At 43.9% G+C, this 22,218-nt stretch overlaps 1 long non-coding RNA gene and 1 other non-coding gene across 2 annotated transcripts; both read right to left on the bottom strand.

Annotated features, from left to right (window-relative positions):
• Positions 1–1,340: 1,340 nt before the first annotated feature.
• On the bottom strand, positions 1,341–5,904 carry LOC110145871 (uncharacterized). The gene is made up of 3 exons (XR_002316341.2): positions 5,356–5,904; positions 4,268–4,380; positions 1,341–1,433 (listed from the first exon to the last, which is right to left on the bottom strand). It is a non-coding gene; the product is annotated as an uncharacterized lncRNA (long non-coding RNA).
• On the bottom strand, positions 3,703–3,775 carry TRNAC-ACA (transfer RNA cysteine (anticodon ACA)). The gene has a single exon. It is a non-coding gene; the product is annotated as a tRNA-Cys (tRNA).
• Positions 5,905–22,218: the final 16,314 nt, after the last annotated feature.

The following is a 22,218-nucleotide window of genomic DNA, read 5'->3' as shown; positions in this document are numbered from 1 at the left end:
TTTGCCATGAAGTGATGGGACCAGATGCCATGATCTTCATTTTTTGAATGTTGAGTTTTAAGCCAGCTTTTTCACTCTCTCTTTCACTTTCATCAAGAGGCTCTTTAGTTCTTCTTCACTTTCTGCCATAGGGTGGTATCATCTTCATATCTGAGGTTATTGATATTTCTCCCAGCAATCTTGATTCCAGTTCATGTTTCATCTAGCCCAGCATTTCACATGGTGTACTCTGCACAGAAGTTAAATAAGCAGGGTGACAATATACAGCCTTGGTGTACTCCTTTCCCAACTTGGAATCAGTCCATTGTTCCATGTCCGGTTCTAACTGTCGCTTCTCGACCTGCATACAGATTTCTCAGGAGGCAGGTCAAGTGGTCTGGCATTCCCATCTCTTGAAGAATTTTCCACAGTTTGTTGGAATTGACATAGTCAAAGACTTTGGCATAGTCAATAAAGCAGAAGTAGATGTTTTCTGGAACTCTCTTGCTTTTTCTATGATCCAGTGGATGTCGGCAATTGATCTCTGGTTCCTCTGCCTTTTCTAAATCCAGCTTGAACATCTGGAAGTTCCTAGTTCACATACTGTTGAAGCCTTGCTTGGAGAATTTTGAGCATTACACTTTGCTAGCTTGTGAGATGAGTGCAATGGTGTATAGTTTGAATATTCTTTGGCATTGCCTTTCTTTGGGATTGGAATGAAAACTGACCTTTTCCAGTCCTGTGGCCACTGCTGAGCTTTCCAAATTTGCTGACATATTGAGTATAGCACTTTAATAGCATCATCTTTTAGAATTTGAAATAACTGGAATTCCATCACCTCCACTAGCTTTGTTTGTAGTGATGCTTCCTAAGGCCCACTTGACTTCAAATTCCAGGATGTCTGGCTCTAGGTGAGTGATCACACCATCATGGTTATCTGGGTCATTGAGATCTTTTTTGGACCTATAGAAAGCTTTAAGTAGAGGTCAGCTCTTATTATTGCTAACTGTTGTTCTAGTGTTTGGTCAGTGGGGGAGTTTGTGTTTGGGCCTCCAATGTAAGTCAAGAAGATGCCCTGGAGGAGGGAATCTCAACCCATACCAATATTCTTGCCTGGAAAAATGCCATGGACAGAGCCACCTGGCGGGCTACAGTCCATGGGGGTCGCAAAGAGTTTGACATGATTGAGCAACTTAACACTTTTTTTTTTCAGTTACCTCCCTTAGAGAACAGTGCTAATGGAGCCAAGGTTTTCCATTTGGGGCATATGGGGGGTGGGGTGGGGGGGGCAGTTGGTTGTGTACTGTTTCAAAAACATTTCTGCAATCCTGACTTAGCCAGGCCATCTCACTCACCTGTCATTATTCCAAAAAGGTACCAGATAATAGTCTAGAAAAGCATTCATTGACAAAGGAGTTGGTGGCATCTCTTTTGCAGACCAGGTACAACCATTTCTAAAAACAAACACAAAAACAACCTCCAATCTCTGTTGTCCTAAGGACTTATGCCCTCTGCACATTAAATCCAACCAAACTCTATTCTGTCTATCAGAGACTAGGTTGAAGAAAGTAAAACGCCCTTTTCATGATAACACTGTAGACAAGATTAAGGGCAGAAGAGAGGTATTAATACATTTACATACATGAATTTTATATTTATAGCTATAATTATTCTTCAGCTAATAATAACCTGAGTTAACATTCCCTGAACAGACAGGGACTGATTGCAGGAGAAGAGGAGGGTGGTAAGGTGTGGGCTGCCAAGATTAATCCAGGAGGCATTTTTAGTTTGTACTGTGTAAATCCTACACAGGATGATGGAGACTGGTCTCCCTTGAGAATTGTATAACCACAAAGTGGCGAGACTCAGGGTGGTACCTCTTCTATTCCTTTTCCTGCTGTAGCACAGAGGCTGGAAACAGGGGCCAGACTCCCCAGTTTCAAATTCCACATCCAAGCAAGTCACTTAAGTTATCCAATTTCAGTTTCCCCCATGTGAAATTCCTCCTACCCAGGGTTGTTATGAGTATAAAACATATAAGTGCTTAGCAAAGAGCCTGACATACAGTTAACATTCAAAGCTAGACATTTATGTCACTATAATTAATTAAAGGTCAGTTCAGTTCAGTCGCTCAGTTGTGTCTGACTCTTTGTGATCCCATGAATCACAGCACTCCAGCTCACCAACTCCTGGAGTCTACCCAAACCCATGCCCATTGAGTTGGTGATGCCATCTAGCCATCTCATCCTCTGTCGTCCCCTTCTCCTCCTGCCCCCAATCCCTCCCAGCATCAGGGTCTTTTTCAATGAGTCAACTCTTCACATGAGGTGGCCAAAGTACTGAAGTTTCAGCTTCAGCATCAGTCCTTCCAATGAACACCCAGGACTGATCTCCTTTAGGATGGACTGGTTGGATCTCCTTGCAGTCCAAGGGACTCTCAAGAGTCTTCTCCAACACCATAGTTCAAAAGCATCAATTTTTCAGTGCTCAGCTTTCTTCACAGTCCAACTCTCACATCCATACATGACCACTGGAAAAACCATAGCCTTGACCAGACGGACCTTTGTTGGCAAAGTAATGTCTCTGCTTTTCAATATGCTATCTAGGTTGGTCATAACTTTCCTTCCAAGGAGTAAGCGTCTTTTAATTTCATGGCTGCAATCACCATCTGCAGTGATTTTGGAGTCCCAAAAAATAAAGTCAGCCACTGTTTCCACTGTCTCTCCATCTATTTCCCATGAGGTGATGGGACCAGATGCCATGATCTAAGTTTTCTGAATGTTAAGCTTTAAGCCAACTTTTTCACTCTCATCTTTCATTTTCATCAAGAGGTTTTTTAGTTCCTCTTCACTTTCTGCCATAAGGGTGGTGTCATCTGCATATCTGAGATTATTGATATTTCTCCCGGCAATCTTGATTCCAGCTTGTGTTTCATCCAGCCCAGCATTTCTCATGATGTACTCTGCATATAAGTTAAATAAGCAGGGTGACAATATACAGCCTTGATGTACTCCTTTTCCTATTTGGAAACAGTCTGTTGTTCCATGTCCAATTCTAACTGTTGCTTCCTGACCTGCATACAGGTTTCTCAAGAGGCAGGTCAGATGGTCTGGTATTCCCATCTCTTGAAGAATTTTCCACAGTTTATTGTGATCCACACAGACAGTCTCTCTCTTTTTTTTATATTGAAGTATAGCTGTGGTGCTGAAGAAGACTTTTGAGAGTCCCTTAGACTGCAAGGAGATCAAACCAGTCAATCCTAAAGGAAATCGGTCCTGAATATTCATTGGAAGGACTGCTGCTGAAGCTGAAGCTCCAATACTTTGGCCACCTGATGCGAAGAGCCAACTCATTGGAAAAGACCCTGATGCTGGGAAAGACTGAAGGCAAAAGGAGAAGAGGGTGACAGAGGATGAGATGGTTAGATAGCATCACCAACTCAATGGACATGAATTTGAGCAAACTCTAGGAGATAGTGAAGGACAGAGGAGCCTGGTGTGCTGCAGTCCATGGGGTTGCAAAGAATCGGACATGACTTAGTGACTAAACAACAATATAGTTGATTTATAATGTTGTGTTAGTTTCAAAGTGAAAGGAAGTGAAGTCGCTCAGTCATGTCCAACTGTTTGCGACCCCATGGACTGTAACCTATCAGGCTCCTCCGTCACAGGATTTTCCAGGCAAGAATACTGGAGTGGGTTGCCATTTCCTTCTCCAGGAGATCTTCCTGACCCAGGGATTGAACCTGGGTCTCCTGCATTGTAGGCAGACGCTTTATCCTCTGAGCCACCAGGGAAGTCCAGGTGTTAGTTTCAGGTACACAGCTAAGTGCTTCTGTTATATATATCTATTCTTTTCCCTTATAGATTACTACAAGATGTTGAGTAGAGCTCCCTGTTCTATATAGTAGGTCCTTGTTGGTTATCTATAGTTGTGGTGTACCAGCTTAGTTGCCCTGCAGCATGTGGAATCTTCCCAGATCAGGGATCAAACCGGTGTCCCCTGCATTGGCAGGCAGATTCTCTACCACTGGACCACCAGGGAAGTCCTGGGCATTTTGTTTAAAGGGTCAAGAGATTGACCTTTGACATAGAAAACAAAGGTTACCAAAGGGGAAAGGTTGGGCAGGGGGTGCTAACTAGGAGTTTGGGACTAACATATACACATATTTTAATTCGTTTTCTATGTCTAAGCTCAAGTTCTTGACCCTCTAAACAACATGCTCAGAATGCTCAGCAGAAGTAGAAAGAATACCTTCTCTCTGGGTCCCTCTTGAGCTCCCTCTCACCTTGGAGTCTGGAAGGGAGAAGGCAGACTTGTTTCCCTCCTCCAGGGAAATGCAGACATGAAGGCCAAGAGGATATGCAGGTGTTAGACATGGAGGGCTCAGCTACAGAATCGCTGCAGGAAAGAAGACAAAGTTGCAGGGCTGAGAAAACAGGAGCAAAGTTGGATCTGGGCAGAAAGACAGAGGACATTCAGCAGGGGTAAGTTGCTCGTTGCTTTTACTCCGACACAAGGCCCAACGTGTGAGTGCAGTTGTTACTGGGCACCCACGGCCTCGTGTGGCTGAAATTAACACCTTTTCCATCGTTTTACTTACAGGGAAGCATGAAGTTGGATTCCTGTTTCCGAATCTCATTAAGAGTAAACTTTCAAATCAGGTACCACGCTGAGGGCAATTTCTCAATTAAGACTAACAAAATGCATTACCTTCATGAACAAGTTTCAATATTTCAATATTCTGGATTTATAACCAGACATGGGAATAACAGGTCCGTGGAGCCTTTGACTATTAATTTTTCTCCCTAAGTCAGCTTGGAGAACTACCCCGCCTGTCTTAGTCAGTATGTGCAGGTTCTAGACTGAAATCCTGGTAGGCCAAACAGAAGAGCACACTTAGCTAATGATTCTTCTCACCTCTCTCTTGACATGTGGACTCCTGAGAAATACAGTGGGTGAATTTTATGACTGACACTAATTTATACAGGCTTTAAAGGGGGCCTTTTCTGCCTTACAGCCTCTCCTTAGGAGCGTAAAGTATTGGAGCCACAGCAAGACAGTCTAAATGCAGGGGAAGGGGTGCCTGGGGAAATCTCACTTGGACCAAGCGCATGGCCATGGATAAGCATGCTGTTACAGGACCAAATTAAGATGTCAGCGCATCATGGTACAGGCTGTCCTTCCAGGGCCAGAGGGAACCGGCCCTCCGCTGGAAAACAGCCAGGCACTCAGTAATGAGAGAGAGGCTTAGATGCTCGCCAGACAAACACAACAGGGGACAGGACAGGAGCCTCGAGAAATGATAATTAGCAACTAGAAGCCAGTGAACCAGGGTGGAGGTGAAAGACAGTCCAGCTACTTGATTTTGTTTACCTTTTGCTGTTGACATCCGAAAAGCTTCGCACTGGTGATCCTCATGCTTGAATCTACAGTGCTTGATTGGCCTATTCGTGTAGAAATGATGATTTTGAAGACTTCATGCTTTTGTCCTACGTTCACATAACATGAGCTGCAGGCACGGGTTTAGCTCTTGCCTAGATAGCCTCCAGTCCAGTTTGGGGGTTCTTGGAGGAAGTGCCCCAAAGACTTAGGCCAACATGTCTGAGAAAGGTGGAGAGGGAGCCCCTGGCACCATGCCGCTGGGACACACAGGATGTAAATTCCTGCCACTTGCTACAAACTCAGAAAAGCTCTTGAGCATTTGCATTTGCTTATGAAACATGCTCTTGACTTGATCAAATGAAAAATGATGTGAACCCTGCCCACAGGTTATTTATTCCAGCAGCAAATGCTCAGGATGTCTAAAATTCTATTATCATGGAAGCCCCTATGGACCTCAGGTTCTTTTTCTCTGAATTTAAATGAGCCCTGATGCCTTTCCATCTGTCTTCTGAGGTCATATTTTTGAATGACAGAATCATCTTGGTGGCTCTGCTCTGGGCAGTCCATGAGGAGGAGGGACCCCAGCTCTCAGGCCAGGGGTCAGCCGCCTACAGTCCATGGGGCACATGCAGTCTGCCTCTTGTTTTTTAAGTAAAGTTTTACTAGAAAACAGCCCTCCACATTTCTTGTGGATTGTCAATGACTGCTTTCAAGCTACAACAACCAAGTTGAATAGCTGTGAGACTGGCCTGCATGGGCTAGAATATTCTCTAGACAGTCCCCTACAGAAAAAATTCCCTGCGGCATGGCCCCTTCTGCAGATGTCACTGACATCACGCGGGGAGGATGGAGGAGGAAGTATGAACTCAGTAGGCTCCTTTTCCCTTCCTTGTGCCCAGGGACCCCCACTTTCCAACTCCTCTCACTCCTACCATGGGAGTCTTTGGCCCTCAGGTTCACAGAGTGAATTATACCCAGCATTCTAGGTGGGTGCCAGGTCATTGCTTGCTTTCCTTTATTTCATTTAACCCCTTCATCTCCAGCCGCACCCCCTGTGTCCCCTCACTCTTCCTTCCTATAGGCATGTCACTCAGAAGTGTCTGATATGCCTTAAAAAAAAGTTAGCTGTTAGTCACTCAGTCATGTCCAACTCTCTGTGACCCCATGGACTTCAGTCCACCAGGCCCCTTTGTCCATGGGATTTCCCAGGCAAGAATACTGGAGTGGGTTGCCATTCCTTTCTCCAGGGGATCTTCCTAGACCCAGGGACTGAACCCAGGTCTCCTGCATTGCAGGCAGATTCTTTACCATCTAAGCCACCAGGGAAGCCCTGATATGCATGGACCCTTATAAAAGGTGTAATGTTGTTGATTATGTGTTTGTGTTTTTAATGTACATAAATGATACTGTTATAAGTCTCATTTCATTTTTTTCCCACTAAAAGTCATCTTCATTCAGCACTATGTTGTCGATATCTATGCTTTTTGTGTACATCTAGTTCACTGCTTCTAAGTATACCTCAAAGATTTTGGGGGAAAAGACAGACTTTTTTCTCAAAAAGTGGAAACCTTTGGTGTATGAGTTCTTTATAACACTTGTGACATAGTATCTCCCCAGAGAAGATAGAATTTTTGAAAAATAACTTGCCACACATAAAACATAATAGGGTTTACATTAATCAATAGGTTGCTCAATTTTTTTATCCTCTCTGGCGTCAATTTAGTTTTGAGGCCTTATTTCTGATAAACATTCCACATATTCTGTGCTAACCACTCCCAGTTTATCTCTACAAGCTCATCTGTGGCTGCTGCTGCTGCTGCTGCTAAGTCACTTCAGTCGTGTCCGACTCTGTGCGACCCCACAGACGGCAGCCCACCAGGCTCCCCCATCCCTGGGATTCTCCAGGCAAGAACACTGGAGTGGGTTGCCATTTCCTTCTCCAGTGCATGAAAGTGAAAAGTGAAAGTGAAGTCGCTCAGTCGTGTCTGACTCTTAGCGACCCCATGGACTGCAGCCCACCAGGCTCCTCCGTCCATGGGATTTTCCAGGCAAGAGGACTGGAGTGGGGTGCCATTGCCTTCTCCCATCTGTGGCTAGCCATTCCCAACTATATGCTGTCTATATCGGGTTTACAGTGAAAACTCAAGGTTAGGGGTTTCTCAGAAAATAAACTCACGTAGGCCTACCTGTAAATAGGCAAGAAAAAGCCAGAACAGTATGAGTCCCCAGCAGCTGCTGGATCAGCTCCACTGAACCCCAACTGTGAGAAAAACCCAGTGGGACCATGTTCCCTGTCTCATTCCCTTATCATACACTCTGTTGGGAGGGTAGGTTTGGTTCAGAAGCCTCCTCAACCCTTGGGCTCCACAACGTGTCAAGAGTTGGAGGATGAACTGAGCAGAGAATTTCCCAGATAAATGGTGTTTGATCCATGATTTTGTGTTAAACTCAAGGAAAGAATATTCAACTTTAACCAATCATTATTTTCATAAAATATGGTATATAGTTTTCTGGCTAAAGCTTTTGATCACACTTGTCACGAGAATTTGTACTTTTTGTGTTGCTTTTTATATTGCTAGGAAAAAAAGAACTGTGTCTTTTGATGTACGATACATATTTAATATGAGTGCTTGCATATGCGCTCAGTCTCTTCAGTCGTGTTCAACTCTTTGTGGCCCCATGGACTGTAGCCCACCAGGCTCCTCTGTCCGTGGATTCTCCAGGCAAGAATACTGAAGTGAGTTGCCATTTCCTTCTCCAGGGGATCTTGCCCACCCAGGGACTGAACTCGCATGTCCTGCAGCTGCTGCATTGGCAGGTAGATTCTATACCACTGAGCCACTTGGGAAGCCCATCTAATATGAGAATAGGCAATAAAAGATAGACTAAGGATTTGCATGTATGTTTATAGTAATATTTGAATTATAATATTAATGCTATCAGACTCCTAATAGAGATCCAGAAAGCTTTTGTAGAGTATTTAATGTATAAATGTATAATGTATAAATTACTACATTGGCTTCCCAACCTACCCCCAAATTTTAAGGCAATGCTAATTTACATTTGGAGCAGTATATACTGAGAAGAGACAGTGGTGAATAGAAAAGGGAATGATTTCTGCAGGAGGTGATGGAATGATGTTTTTTACTGGCCCAGGGCTTGAGGCTCTCCAGAGGATGGTGACAAGGGGCTGCAGCACAGAGGTTCAGCACAGGTACAACTGTTTCCTAAATCGCCCCTATGGAGTCCAGACCAAAGCCAGTGGCAAGTCTGTTAATTAGAGAAGGGCTCCTGACAGTCCATAACTCATTGCTTTTGTACCTAGTCAATACTATCTTCAACTCAATTTTCTAGACTTATAATTGGAATAGAGGACCTGTAGTTCAGTTCATGGCTGTTTTGGTTTCTTTCTTTCTTTCTTTAGCTCACAGTGGGCTGAACAATGTGCCCCCACCAAAAAGCATACACACACAAAATCAAGCTTGTCAGAATAAAGTGACTCAGGCTAACTCTGCCTTTGTCTCTCTTTATGAATCTGACTTCTGCCCACACACATTTCAGCATTGCAGATAGACAAGCAAGCTTTCCAATCTGCAATTAACAAAGTTTAAGAGACCCTCTCTGAAATTCAATCTGGGGAGAGCTATACCTCTGGTTTATAGCTAAACAGGCTGTCCACTCATTAAATTGAAGTGCCCATCAGGATTAAGGCCAGGAGTTCCATGAAAGGGAAAGTCTAGAATGCATCAATGAGGAAAGCATGAAGCATAACAAAACTCACTTTTAAATCTTTTTTAGGATAAGCAGTCACAACAGTGAAGATTTTCACATAGGAGATGACTATTTTATTCATCCTAATTAGGTATCTTTAAAAAAAAAAAAAACAACTTTGAACAAGAGTCTGCTTCAGTGCCCCTGCAGAACCCAAGTACTTGGCAAGCACAGAGCAGTCAGCTATGGAGCCTTCCTGCCCAGCACTTGTTCCACTGAGACACCTCCTGCTCTTTCCTGCCTCCATCCCCAGCACACATCCAGAGTTTAGTCACCTTCTTCCAGAGTGTCTTAATGATATATGTTCTGTTATTTGTCATCTTCCCACCCACATTCAGAAGTCGCAAAATATCAACTGTCATGTTTTTAAGAAAACCAATAAAATTATAACTTCTCATGTCAGCTGGGCCTAATGATCAGCAGCTCTTTTAGAACTTAGAGGATGGGTTCAAGGGAAGTCCCAAAGAGCAATTTCCTGTATGAAAAACTACACACAGAGTCTGCTGAATTTTTTTTTAAGTTGAAAGAGACTCCATAACTGACTCAAAATAACAATTTTTATTTTTAAAAAATGAAGCCTTAATTTATGAACCAGAACCTTCATAAGTGCATAAGCTCAATATTTTTCACATTCACTTTTTGAAATGTATTTGCTGATTTCATGTATACCTGCACTATAACAAAGCTAATAAGAAGCAGCAGTACTCCCCGTTATTTTATGCTTTCAGATTTTGAGTTGCAGAGACTCTTAAAAATTTCAAGACTGTGTTACGTTTCAAAAGGACCAGCCTAGATTGGGAGGCAACATGAAAAGATTTCTCTCTTTGTGCCTCTTGACACTGTTTACGATATAAGCTGTGGGGCTGTTCTATCATCTTTCTCTTTCCTCCCCATTCTGCCTGGTTTCCACCCAGAGCCCTTTGGTTTTTTTATCATTATGCAGTTCTGTGCAGAAAACCAAGATATATGTCTGAATTTCATGAGCAATGAATGATTAATATAGTGCTCTGCGTGGGATAGGGGAAGAAAGGTTTCTTTCCTTGATTACCATGAAGAAAAACTTCTTTGATTTAACCTCAACTCTTAAGGGCAACTAGCCCGTTACTTCTGTCAGGCTCCTAGCTGTCCTGAGGTAGAGCCAAAAGGTCAGAAAAACCCATATTGAGTTTATGAGAATATTTCCTCTTAACATTCCTTACTCAGATTATTTACCAGCAGATATACTCATGGAAAGGCTACGGCTAGAAACAAGCTCTACATGAGAATACTGTAATGGATTCCCCTTCCCTTAGAAATCAACATATGTAATGCTATTAATATATGAATAGCAAAGTACCTTCAAAGTTGCTAGAATGTAAGTTTTTAGAGGGCAGAGATTCTTCTGTTATTCACTGACATATCCCAAGAGACCAGAACAGTGCCTGCACATGTTAAAATGAAAGTGAAAGTCGCTCAGCTGTGTCCAGCTCTTTGTGACCCCATGGACTATATGCAGTCCATGGAATTCTCCAGGCCAGAACACTGGAGTGGGTAGCCTTTCCCTTCTCCAGGGGATCTTCCCAACCCAAGGATTGAACCCAGGTCTCCCACATTGTGGGTGGATTCTTTACCAGTTGAGCCACAAGAGAAGTCCTGCATGTGTTAAGTGCTTAATAAATATTTGTGGATTAAATGAATGAAGTCAGAAGATACGATACAGCTATGTGTATTTAGGAGTTTGGGAAGTGGGAATAATGAAGCAGTCAGAATCAACTGTGAAAACAGACACCACTGACTCCTAATAGAGGTCACTCTTTTGAGAAGGTTTGCTTTTCAAAAGGGCTAGGTTTTCCTTACAAGTGTAACTGACTCACGGAGATGCTGGCGAGCAAAAAAGTGATTACAGGAGCAAAATCAGGAGCATTTTAATCTGCATTAAATGTCTGAACTTTCCTAATTCTAAAATTCACCTAACAATTGTCTGTTCCTGTGCAAAAAATTTGCAGAAAATAAAGTTAGTGAACACTGTATTTCCAACTTTGACTTTTTCTTCAAAACTATTACTAGAAACTACAACTTAAATATGTGAAACTAGTATGTGAAGGCTTGTTTTGTTTGTTTGTTTGTTTGTTTTTCCAGTTGCTTAGCCTAGGTCAGTGTGACATCCAGGCCCCACCACCTAAACAAGAACCACGGTAGAGCCTCCTCTGCATCACCATGACAACCAGTAACCCGGAGATGAGGGTCCTAGGATATCCCTCAACTCAGCCACTAGCAAGGAAAGCTATGACGAACCTAGATAGTGTATCAAAAAGCAGAGACATCACTTTTCCGACAAAGGTCCATATAGTTAAAGCCATGGTTGTCCAGTGGTCATGTACAGAGGGGCGAGTTGTGCCATAAAGAAGGCTCAACGCTGAATTAATGCTTTGGAACTGCGGTGCTAGAGAAGACTCTTGAGAGTCCCTTGGACAGCAAGGAGATCAAACCAGTCAAAGCTAAAGGAAATCAAACCCTGAATACCCATTGGAAGCTGAAGCTGAAGTTCCAAAACTTTGGTGACCTGATGCCAAGAGCTGACTCATTGGAAAAGACCTTGATTCTGGGAAAGATTGAGGGCAGGAGGAAAAGGGGGCAGCAGAGGATGAGATGGTTGGATAGCATCACTGACTCAATGGACATGAGAGCAAACTCCAAGAGACAGTGAAGGACAGAGGAGCCTGGTGTGCTGCAGTCCATGAGGTCACAAAGAGTTGAATGTGACTTAGCGACTAAACAACAACAGCCTCGAGTAAACTGATCTTTGAAAAGTCAAGTTGCATCTCAATTTCGTCACCTGTTAAGCTTAAATCTATCATCCAACTGTTTGAATTGAAATAGTCATGATATGAAAATCTTTAAAAAATTTTAAGCTAAACAAGAAATACAAACAAGAAATACATGATGTGGTTGAATCTATATATTGACACAATACTTTAGTCTCATTCCTGCCCTAAAAACAACTGAGGGAATAGAACATTCTGATCATGTCTTCTAGAAAATCCATGTATATAATCGCCTGCCTTTCGCAGCTCTGATGGAACCCAAAGAGCTGTGGTGTTTGAGAAGGCAGCTCTGGTTCCATATCGGTCTGTAGCTTAATAACTACTCCTCAAGTTAGTAAGCTCCAATTTCTCCACCCTTAACATGGAAATAATGAACAGAGCTGTTGTAAAGAGAGAACAATGTCCAAGTAATTTGTAACAAGAATAGCAACAGTGTATGTTTTCATATTAGCTTTCTTCAGATCTGAGATTCAAACTCAGATTTTATTTCAGACATAGTCCCACTTCCTTTATTCCAGAGTTACATTTGTTCTTAAGTAAACTTGCTGCTCATTCTGTGTGTAAGGAGAAAATATCTGTGATATTTTGGCATGTTAAGTGGCACGTGCCTTATTAAACTATCATTCAGAAGACCTCACTCTTGATACAAGTTACAATTGAAGAGACAATTAACAGAATTCTTTGTGCAATTATATTATTAAGCCTCCTTCTCAGTGCAAATTTTGCTTATAGCAACCAGCGCTTGAGCCAATATTGTTGGCCAGGTAAATAACACATGAATATGTAGTTCCTAATCAAAGGTCTCCATGATGAAAAGGACCAGACCGCCTCCCTGAAAAGATCTGGAAAAAGCAGCATCTCATCACAGCACTTCTATTAACTGCCCTTTCTTCTCCACCTCTCTTTTTGGGCTACCCTAATTGCCTGCAGAAAAAGTCTCCATATTGCCCGCTTCCTGTTCTCGCCTTAGAACAAATCTATATACACAAAGATACTAATTGAAGAAGAAGAGAAAGAGAGGAAGGAGGAGGAGAAGAAGAATTTTCTTGGTAAGAAGTTACATACAGTTGACCCTTGAACACTGCAGTGGGCAGAGGGATAGGGGCACCCACACCCTGCAGAGGGAAAATCTGAGACACTTGTCACAGTGGGATGTCTTTGGTTCTGCAATCTCAGATTTATTGGGAAAAAAATTCCTTGTATAAGTGGCAGGAAAGGGGAGAGTGGGCCACATATTTTAATCCTGTACACTGATGCTAAACGCCTCCAAACAAATTTCCATATCTTCACTTTGCGGTAAAGCTGCAAAGTGTACCTATTACTTTTTTTATTGTAAAATACACATAACATAAAACTTACAATTATGGCCATTTTTTTAGGTATATAGTTCAGTGGCATTAAGTCAATTTACATTGTTTTGCAACCATCAGCACCATCCATCTGCAGAGAGGCTTCATCTTCTCAAATGGAAACTCTGTGCCCGTCAAACAATAACTCCCCATTCCCCAATTTTCCCGGTCCCTGGTAATCTACAATCTACTTTCTGTCTCTATGAATTGGACTACCCTAGATTTCTCATGTTAGTGAAATAATATTTAGATTATTTTTTGTATCTGGCTTCTTTCATTTAGCATCATGTCTTCAAGGTTCATCCCTATTATAGCAAGTATCAAAATCTCATTTATTTTTAAGGCTGAATCATATTTCATTTTATGTATATACCACATCTTGTTTATCTATTCATCCATCCATGAATATTTGGTTCTTTTCTACCTTTTGACTATTGTGAATAATGCTGCTATGAACAGTGACATACAAAAATCTGCTCAAGTCTCTGCTTTCAGTTCTTCTGGGTATATACTCTGTAATGGAATTGCTAGATCATATGGGTATTCTATCAGCTTTTCTAAGGATTTGCCATACTGTTTTCCACAGTGGCTGTACCATTTTACATTTCTACCAGCAATGCACAAACTTTCTAATTTCTCCACACCCTCATCAACAGTTGATATTGTTTATTTTTTTTCCTCTCCCAATAATAGCCATCCCAATGGATGTGACATGATCTCTCCTGGGTGTGATGTGGTATGTCACTGTGGCTTAATTTACATTTTCCTAAGGATGAGTTATATCGAGCATACTATTTCTCTTGAATCAACTAAAACTCATCGGCTGGATAGTCAGGGCAGCACTGCCTCACGTCCTGTGCGAGCCGGTACCCTGCCCGCTCAGCATCCCTGTCTCCAGCATCCTGCTGGTGTCCGTCTCCCTGCCACCCCTTGGCTCAGCCCAGCAGAAGTCAGAGGGCGGGGGGACATTTGATGTAGTACAGATCAGTCTCCCGGGATGCAGAGCAGGGGAGGGAAATGAGGAGATGATACATGGAAGGGCAAATGGAAACTATTTTACCATTCCAATATGTTAATGACTACTATTCTAAATCCATTACAAAATCCAGTGCAATGATGGGCTCATGGTAGACAATAAATGCTTATAAACTTGACTCTTTTTTTTTGGCCTGATGTCTTGAAGCAGAAGTTGAGATTAAGCTTATGGTCTACCTACTTTACCTACGGCTTCACATAGTTAATCTGCATAACTGACCCCAGCCATGGACACAACTCTTTTGCTTTTGCAGCTGTCACAAGGCCCACACCTATCAGCTCCTCCTCTCACCATCAGGGCAAAGGGCCAGTAAAGGGAGCTTATTGAAGCTGGATGATGCATGCATGGCCTCTCTACTTTTGTACATACTTGCAGTTTTGCCTAACAGAAAGTTTATTGGGCTTCCCTGGTGGCCCAGTGGTAAAGAATCCACCTGCCAATGCAGGAGACATGGGTTCAATCCCTGATCCAGGAAGATTCCACATGCTGCAGAGCAACTAAGCCCATGGGCCACAACTATTGAGCCTGTGCCCGAGAGCCCAGAAGCCACAGCTACTGGCGCTCGAGTGCCCTAGAGCCCATGGCCTGCAAAAGGAGAAGCCAGCGCAGTAAGAAGCCTGCGTACAACAACTGGAGAGAAACCCACACCGTCTGCAACTAGAGAAAAGCCAGGGCAGCAACGAAGACCCAGCACAGACAAAACAAATAAATACACAAACAAACACATAAATAAAACTAAAATTAAGTAAAGCTTATTAAAATAAAGATACCAGGCTGCATGACTGACCGTGTAAAGGAAGGGCCCACCCACAGTCTTGTACACCCATCTGTTTTTTGCTTTGTGTAATTAACTTGGAATTTATGGGTAATTGTTGTTAGATTTGTTTTTTAAGTTATATAATTAATTCTACAAAGACCAATGCTCCAGGCATTTTTATGTTTATGATATAGAAACATAAACTACAGGTCATTTTATTTGGTCATTCCCAGTTGAGCCTGCCTCTTGTTTGATGAGTGCACCAAATAACATTTAGATAGCATTTAAATACCTCCTATAATGGCACTGAAAAAGCTTTCCCAGAGTTACTGAAATCGGTTGCAAATTCTGCTTCCAGATACATAAAGTACTAGAAAAGTAGCCAAAAAAGAGACATGGACTCAACATGCTGCCAAAAATAATAATAGAACTTTAAATGTTAAATGGCTTTTTAAAAAGCTCTTCTCTGGAAAGAAATGCATTCACTCAAGTTGTTCTCCGCTCCATCCTCCTGCTTCTCCTTATAGATGTGCTCTTCCGGCTGACTCCCTGATCTGTTGGTAGGCCTCGTCCTACTGAGTCAGCTGGGTGTGGCTGTCTGTGAGCGATGTGCAGGGCTGATGGAGGGCGAGATGGAGAGTGGAATGGGGACTGGGCACTCTAAGATACCTTGAAATCTTAAAGCGTCCAGTCCCCCATGGATTCTCTAGGCAAGAATACTGGAGTGGTTGCCATGCCCTCCTCCAGGGGATCTTCCCAATCCAGGGATCAAACCCACATCTCTTATGTCTCCTGCATTGGCAGGAGGGTTCTTTACCACCAGTGCCACCTGGGAAGCCCTCCTCTCTCCGTAGGCACCATGAAATGTATCTGATGACAGAAGCCAATACTGACCTATTTGCTTTGGTGAAAAATGAAGATCAAGGATTGTCCTCTGGTTGGCATCATGTCCTCCAAGCACAACTTACTTTCTGTTACAGATGGCTTTGCAGGTCATGCAAGGGGTAAGAAAGGGTTCATTTTTCCATCATCACTTTGAAAAGCATATCAGGACATTTCATTCCTCATCAGGCCTCTAAGTCAGGTTGTCCCTATTCATGTGCTCAAAGGAAAACCATCAAGGGAGCCAAGACAGTCCTGGGAGTAGCCTGGATCCTTGAGATCCTCCCCAAGTGTGGACCACTTTGTGCAGAGGGCCACTCAGTGCTTTCCTTTAGGGAAATGTCCTTAATTCAAGTCAGATTTCAATCATCTCCCCCAATTTTATAAGGTCACAATCTCCAAGCAGTTAACATTAGCTCATGCTTTTGATAATAAAGAATTAAATGAGACAATGTAGATAAAACCTGTGGCACAGTGCCCTCCCTATATATTGCTAAAGTCAACAAATGTTAGCTCTTATTTATGATTATTCCTACCATGAACATGGCATACTTTGTTCTCAATTACTTAGTCATTTAGCAAATAATTATTGTGCAGGCACTGTGTCAGGGTCTGTTCTTGGTGAGTAGGGACTCTGCAGTGCACAAGCAGAACAAGGTGCCTGCTCTCATCAAATGAGCATGTTCTGGGAGGGAAGACAGACAGTAAGGTGTTAAACTAAATAGTTTCATTTAATAATTGCTATGAATTTTTTTTTTTTTTTAGAGACAAGACCATGGGATAGAGAATGACTGAGGGGATTGGAATGGGGAGAGAAAGTGGTTCGAGATTGAGTGACCAAGAAAAGCTTCTCCAAGGGTGAGTCTTGGGAGATAAGGAGGCACCTGCCATGTGAAGACTCAGAGGTGAGCATCACAGGCAGAGGGAGCAGGAGGAGCAAGGCCCTGGGGTGAACCCCATCTCAACACTGCACTGCTTCACCACAGGCAGTGGATGCCAAGCCACTTTCTTCTGTGCTGCCTTGTTAAGGCCCCCAAGCACTTGGCCTACAATCACGATAAACTGCCACCAGAACTGCAGCACTTTGAAAGAAAGTCGCTCAGTCATGTCCGACTCTTTGCAACGCCATGGACTACACAGTCCATGGAACTTTCCAGACAAGAATACTGGAGTTGGTAGATTTCCCTTCTCCCAACCCAGGGATCAAACCCAGGTCTCCCACATTGCAAATGGATTCTTTACCAGCTAAGCCACCAAGGAAGCCCAAGAATACTGGAGTGGGTAGCCTATCCCTTCTCCAGGGGATCTTCCTGACCCAGGAATCGAACCAGGGTCTCCTGCACTGCAGGCGGATTCTTTACCAGCTGAGCTACCAACAAGATATTAACCCACTTAAACAAGTAGTATAGAAATTTTAGTTGAACCAGTGAGAACTGTCTCTGAACTGGCATTGCTTGATGTCACATAGACTTTTGGTGACTTCATTCATCTATACAATAAGAGGAATGGGTTAGACCAATGAGACTACAACTTTAATATAACTTCCAGCCCCCTGGAGATTTTGCTACACACAGACTCTGGCTCAGTGGGTCCAGGGTAGGACCTGAAGATGATACTGATGCTGCCAGTTCTCAGACCAGACTTTTGGGTGACAAGAGTTTAGATGATCTCTAAACTAGAGATTTAGGGGCTTCCAGCCCTAAATCTAGAACTCTGTTCTAGGCTTATTATGACTTGAACTTCAAGTACTTGATATAATCTTAACCACCTAGAGATCTATGATAACCAAGATGTGGTGATCTTCCTGCAGCACCCAACCTGTGCTTCCTTCTGGTCGTCCCACTGTCCAAGTTGAGCTCACTGACCCACAGCACCTCTGTCCCACTGCAGCACCTATACATTTAGGCCAGAGGCCAGAGAAACTTCTTATTACTCATCCAATCCAACACGATGAAACGAGGAAGCTTTGATTTCCTAAGTGTGTCAACATTCATGCTGGAATGGAATGCTTGGCTTCCTAGAGTAAGCAAAAATAAAGGAGCATACTACTTTAATTTACATTATTTAATTAATGCATGCAAGCTTTGGGTAAAATGTTCACAAAGTTCCATATTGTTTTGAAAGTTCAATGAAGGATGTTATTGCTGATTTTACCTTAATTATCCCTGCTGGATTTCACCTTGAGGGGGTTATTAGGCAGGTTAAACAAACAAACAGACAAACAAACACCTAGATTCTTACAATTAAAAATTTTTTCAACACTTCACAGCAAGATCAGTTGCCACACTGACTTTTTATCTCCAAAAGAGAAGACTTAAGTGGTTGGTCTTCCACCTCTTGACAGATCTATAAAACAGACAATGCAAAGGGGAAGTAAGAAGATACCTCAGGAAATGATGGGTTCTGCTTAAGGAGACTGCTCCACTATTTAGTAGAAAAATAAAAGGGCCCAATGGGGATACTGTAGTCATGATAAATGATAGCTTATGTGTGAATGTGGCCTCCAAGTTTTCCAGGTGTTTTCAGGCAGTGACTCTGATTAACAACATCAAGGCCTGAAGTCTAAGGAAAGCTACAAAGTGCTATCTGGTGGAACCAGGTCTGAACTCAGGTCTTCTATGTAGTGTAATTTTCAGGATGGAAATAATGCTGCAATTAAATGACACTAACCTAGTCTTTGCAAACCTTCCCAAGCTCACTGAGCATGGCATGTGGAGGAAGAAACAGAATCTGTCCCATTCTGTGGGCTCTCGGAGCGACAGCCTCCATTGGCAAGCCCAGGACTCATGACTACCTTTGTGGACTTATTAGGACACAATCTATATTTCCCATCAAATATGCTCCCCTGTAGAAAGTCCCTTGGGGATAGATTGAGCCCAGAGAGGATGTCAGTAAACAGCATAATGGGATTAACTGGAAGCATTTCATTTATCCTTTAATGTTTCTTCTACCAGATGTCAGTCCAAGGGACCATAGTCTCATGGGGCACCCATCAGAGGAGAAGAAACAAATGAAATATGACTCACTCTCCTAATTCATCTCAAGCTACACAGGTAACTCCCTGCCATAAAGCTAGCCATTTCAGAGAAAATATTATAGATACTGGCTAGTTGGTTCCTGCATTTTCAATCAGCTCTCTCTATATATTATATAATACACATTTTTTGCTAGGAAGGAATATTCTCTAACTAAAGGAGGTGAGTACACATTTCCAAAAGGCCAAAGATATGGCCAAGCACTCCTCATTGAGAAGCCAATTCTTTTAGGAAGAACTCAGGAAACAGATGATACTGAACATGCCACTTGATCAAGAATTGAAATCAGTTCAGGGCAACACAAGGAAGAGAGATTTTCATATAACTGTGATTTCTACCTTTTGTGGGTTTCTTATACAGTTAATAAGAACCACAACAAATGTTTGGAAATGATCATGATGATATACAGATAGGCAACAATATCAATAGACAGTAAAGCCTGGATTAGAAGGCTAACCTTCTATTATTAACTTCCCAAACCCAGCAGGCACTTGTAACTTACAGTTATGTCTGTTGGAGGGGGTCTGTTAACACTATCATCCAAGAGATTTTAAAAAATCAATTTTCACCCACATAAATTAGTCCAAATTACAGGCTGATCAATCATCAAATTACAGGCTGATCATCATCTACCATGATGTAGAGTTGATTATCCTAGTTCTAGATACAATGGAAAGCCAAACATGAAAAGAAATACACGGGATTTATCTCCTTTTTAACCTTTCCTTCGCATTTCTAAGCAGTGCCTTGTTCTCAGTAAAACAACACTGGCTTTTGCAGTGGGCATGCTGCTGAGCTGAGGCCCTGGCTCCGATCACACTGGCCATACCCTCCCTCCTGGCTCCCCTCCCCACCCCCCTGAACCTGGCCTTAACCGAGAACTGGGAGTCTGTGGCGCTTCCTGATGGCGGTGGGATTCTCCAAGGAGCCCCGGCCTCACGCTGCCAGGGGGCCTACGCTGCCACCTGGGCTCGGGTGTGCTGAGAAGAGCCCCTGGAGCAGAATTATGTGCTGTGGTGGGAGCCGACTTCCCTCCCCCTTCGCTGGCTCAGAACCTGAAGGTGATGACAACTTCTGATGTTTCTGCTGAGATCCTGACTGGAGCTGATAGCCACTCCCTCTTCTCTTTTGTTAGGGTCAGAGAAAGTGTTCGTGGGGGCTGGGCAGGGGTGGGGTGGCGGGGAGCTGTATGGCAGAGGCATGGGGAAACGTCTTGGCAAGGCAGCAAACTGGAGAAAAGGGCAGGTGAAACACTACTTGGACCAAGTATCCTGTTTCCTTACCTCCTTCAGCTTTCTTCTCCTCATTCTCCCAAAGGACACCAATTACCTGCGAGGGGCTAGTAGAGGGATCTGGGTCCCCAAAGCGAGCGCTTTCCAAACGGCCAGTAAGCACTGTCAACCACAGCAGTCGGTTTTGAGGCAGGGGGAATCCTTGTACGGGGGCCTGTTCTCCATCGAGAGGACCTGGATTGCTGGCCTTGCCCTCCGCTCTGGCTCAGCCCCATCGATCTGGCCCTCACTGTCACGACACCTTCCCAGAGAAGGAGCAGCATGATGGAAGGACCTCTCTCTCTCGGTCACAACAGTAGACAAAGGACCATCTAACACCTGAGACCCCTCTACAGCGCCATCTGAGCTACAGAGATTGGCTCCAGCTTGGTGAGAGGGCCTTCCTCCACGTGTGTAACTGCCCCCTGACAGCCGCAGAGAGATCCGGTGCCTTACCACTGTCTGCACACTTCCGAGAGGCCCTGGGAAGACGGGAATGTGGCTAGAAGCAGCCGCAGGCAGCCTCCAGGACTGAAGCAGCGGTCGGGGTTCCTGCTGCAATTCCTCACCGTGCTCCGCTGCAGGCTGCTCACCTTAGAGAGGGAGCCCACCACCAATTGCAAAGCAAGGATGTGACTCCTGGCCCAGAAAGACCTGATGATCCATTCGAGTTCATACAGGCACCTCCTGGCCCTTCTGCCCTGGTTTTACCTTCCTCCCCTCGCTTATCTTGGGTAACCTAGGAAGGAGCTGAGGGATGTGAATACTGTTTCTGAGTCTGTTTCTGTGGAGATCTGGGACCCAGTTGGCAAGGAGGAGTATGATTAAATCCAGGCCGACTCGGAGATGATGGCAGGGCGGCAGTGTCTGCAGGGACTTGGGCCACTCGTTAGGGGGGAGCTTTAGGATCAGGAGAGGGAGGAGCTGTGGTGAAAACCAGCGGCATGGGACAAGAACCACCCCTGCTTCCACACCAGACCGGCCTCCCACTCCCCAAGGCGGTGTCCGGAGGGACACAGAGGTGAGTGCTGGGTGGCATAGACAGTAGAGCTCTTTGTACGTCTGGGAAAAGAGGGGTGAAATGTCAACTATGTAGAAATGTCACTGTCAACTACATACATTTCATTCCCATAAACAGTAGCCAAGTCCTACCTATGAAATCCCAGGCACTACCATCAGAGATAAAACAGAAAGAGAGAAACAATCTCTGCTCCCAGCCTAGAAACAGAGCTTTATGAGATGTAACCCCGGATTCCAGCTCCTAACAAGGAACTGATGTTCTTTCACAAAATGGGACAGAGAAGCAGTGGTCTGAGCTATGGAACAGAGAGCCTGGCTCCGGGCAACCCAGGCCAACCCCAATCAGGTAACCTGGAACCCAGGGCGGCCAGACTGTGCTTACGGTTACTGCACCAGTCAGTTATAAGTAGCAAAGGTCTCTGCTTCGGGAGCATTTCCATTCGAGAGGGAAGAAGCTGTTCATAAGTAACGGTCATCAGACTAAGTACATTACACGGTCTGTTAGTGGACTCATGTACAGAAATAAAGAGAAGGAGTGGAGCAGGATGAGGGGATGAGACGTACCGTGGTTTAAAAACAGGGACGGTCTCTCTGAGAAGGAGGCATCTGAGCGAGGACTCGTAGGGAGTGAGGTCCACTCAAGGAGCAGAAGTCGGGGGTCTTGAGTGAACCATGGGCCCTCCTCCATGTGGGTCTATCAGGCTGGTGAGGGGCCTCCCCTCTGCAAAGTGAGGGCCTAGAAGGCAGGCCCTATGCTCTCTCCTCATCCTTTCTTACAAGGTCTGGTACTTGGAAGTGTTCAGTTAAAATCCAGCCATGACGCATATTCCGGAGAGGCAGTCCTGGGTCTGCTCTGGGTATGGCCCCTTTCCTGGGCTGATGAAACCCCTGGTAAAACTCTGGATACACACAGAGTGGTGCTGCATTGT

This window comes from Odocoileus virginianus, unplaced genomic scaffold (genome assembly GCF_023699985.2).
Source record: "Odocoileus virginianus isolate 20LAN1187 ecotype Illinois unplaced genomic scaffold, Ovbor_1.2 Unplaced_Contig_29, whole genome shotgun sequence".
NCBI classification, from domain to species: Eukaryota; Metazoa; Chordata; class Mammalia; order Artiodactyla; family Cervidae; genus Odocoileus; species Odocoileus virginianus.
The sequence above is the reverse complement of the archived record's forward strand: the minus strand, read 5'-3'. Positions and strand labels throughout refer to the sequence as shown.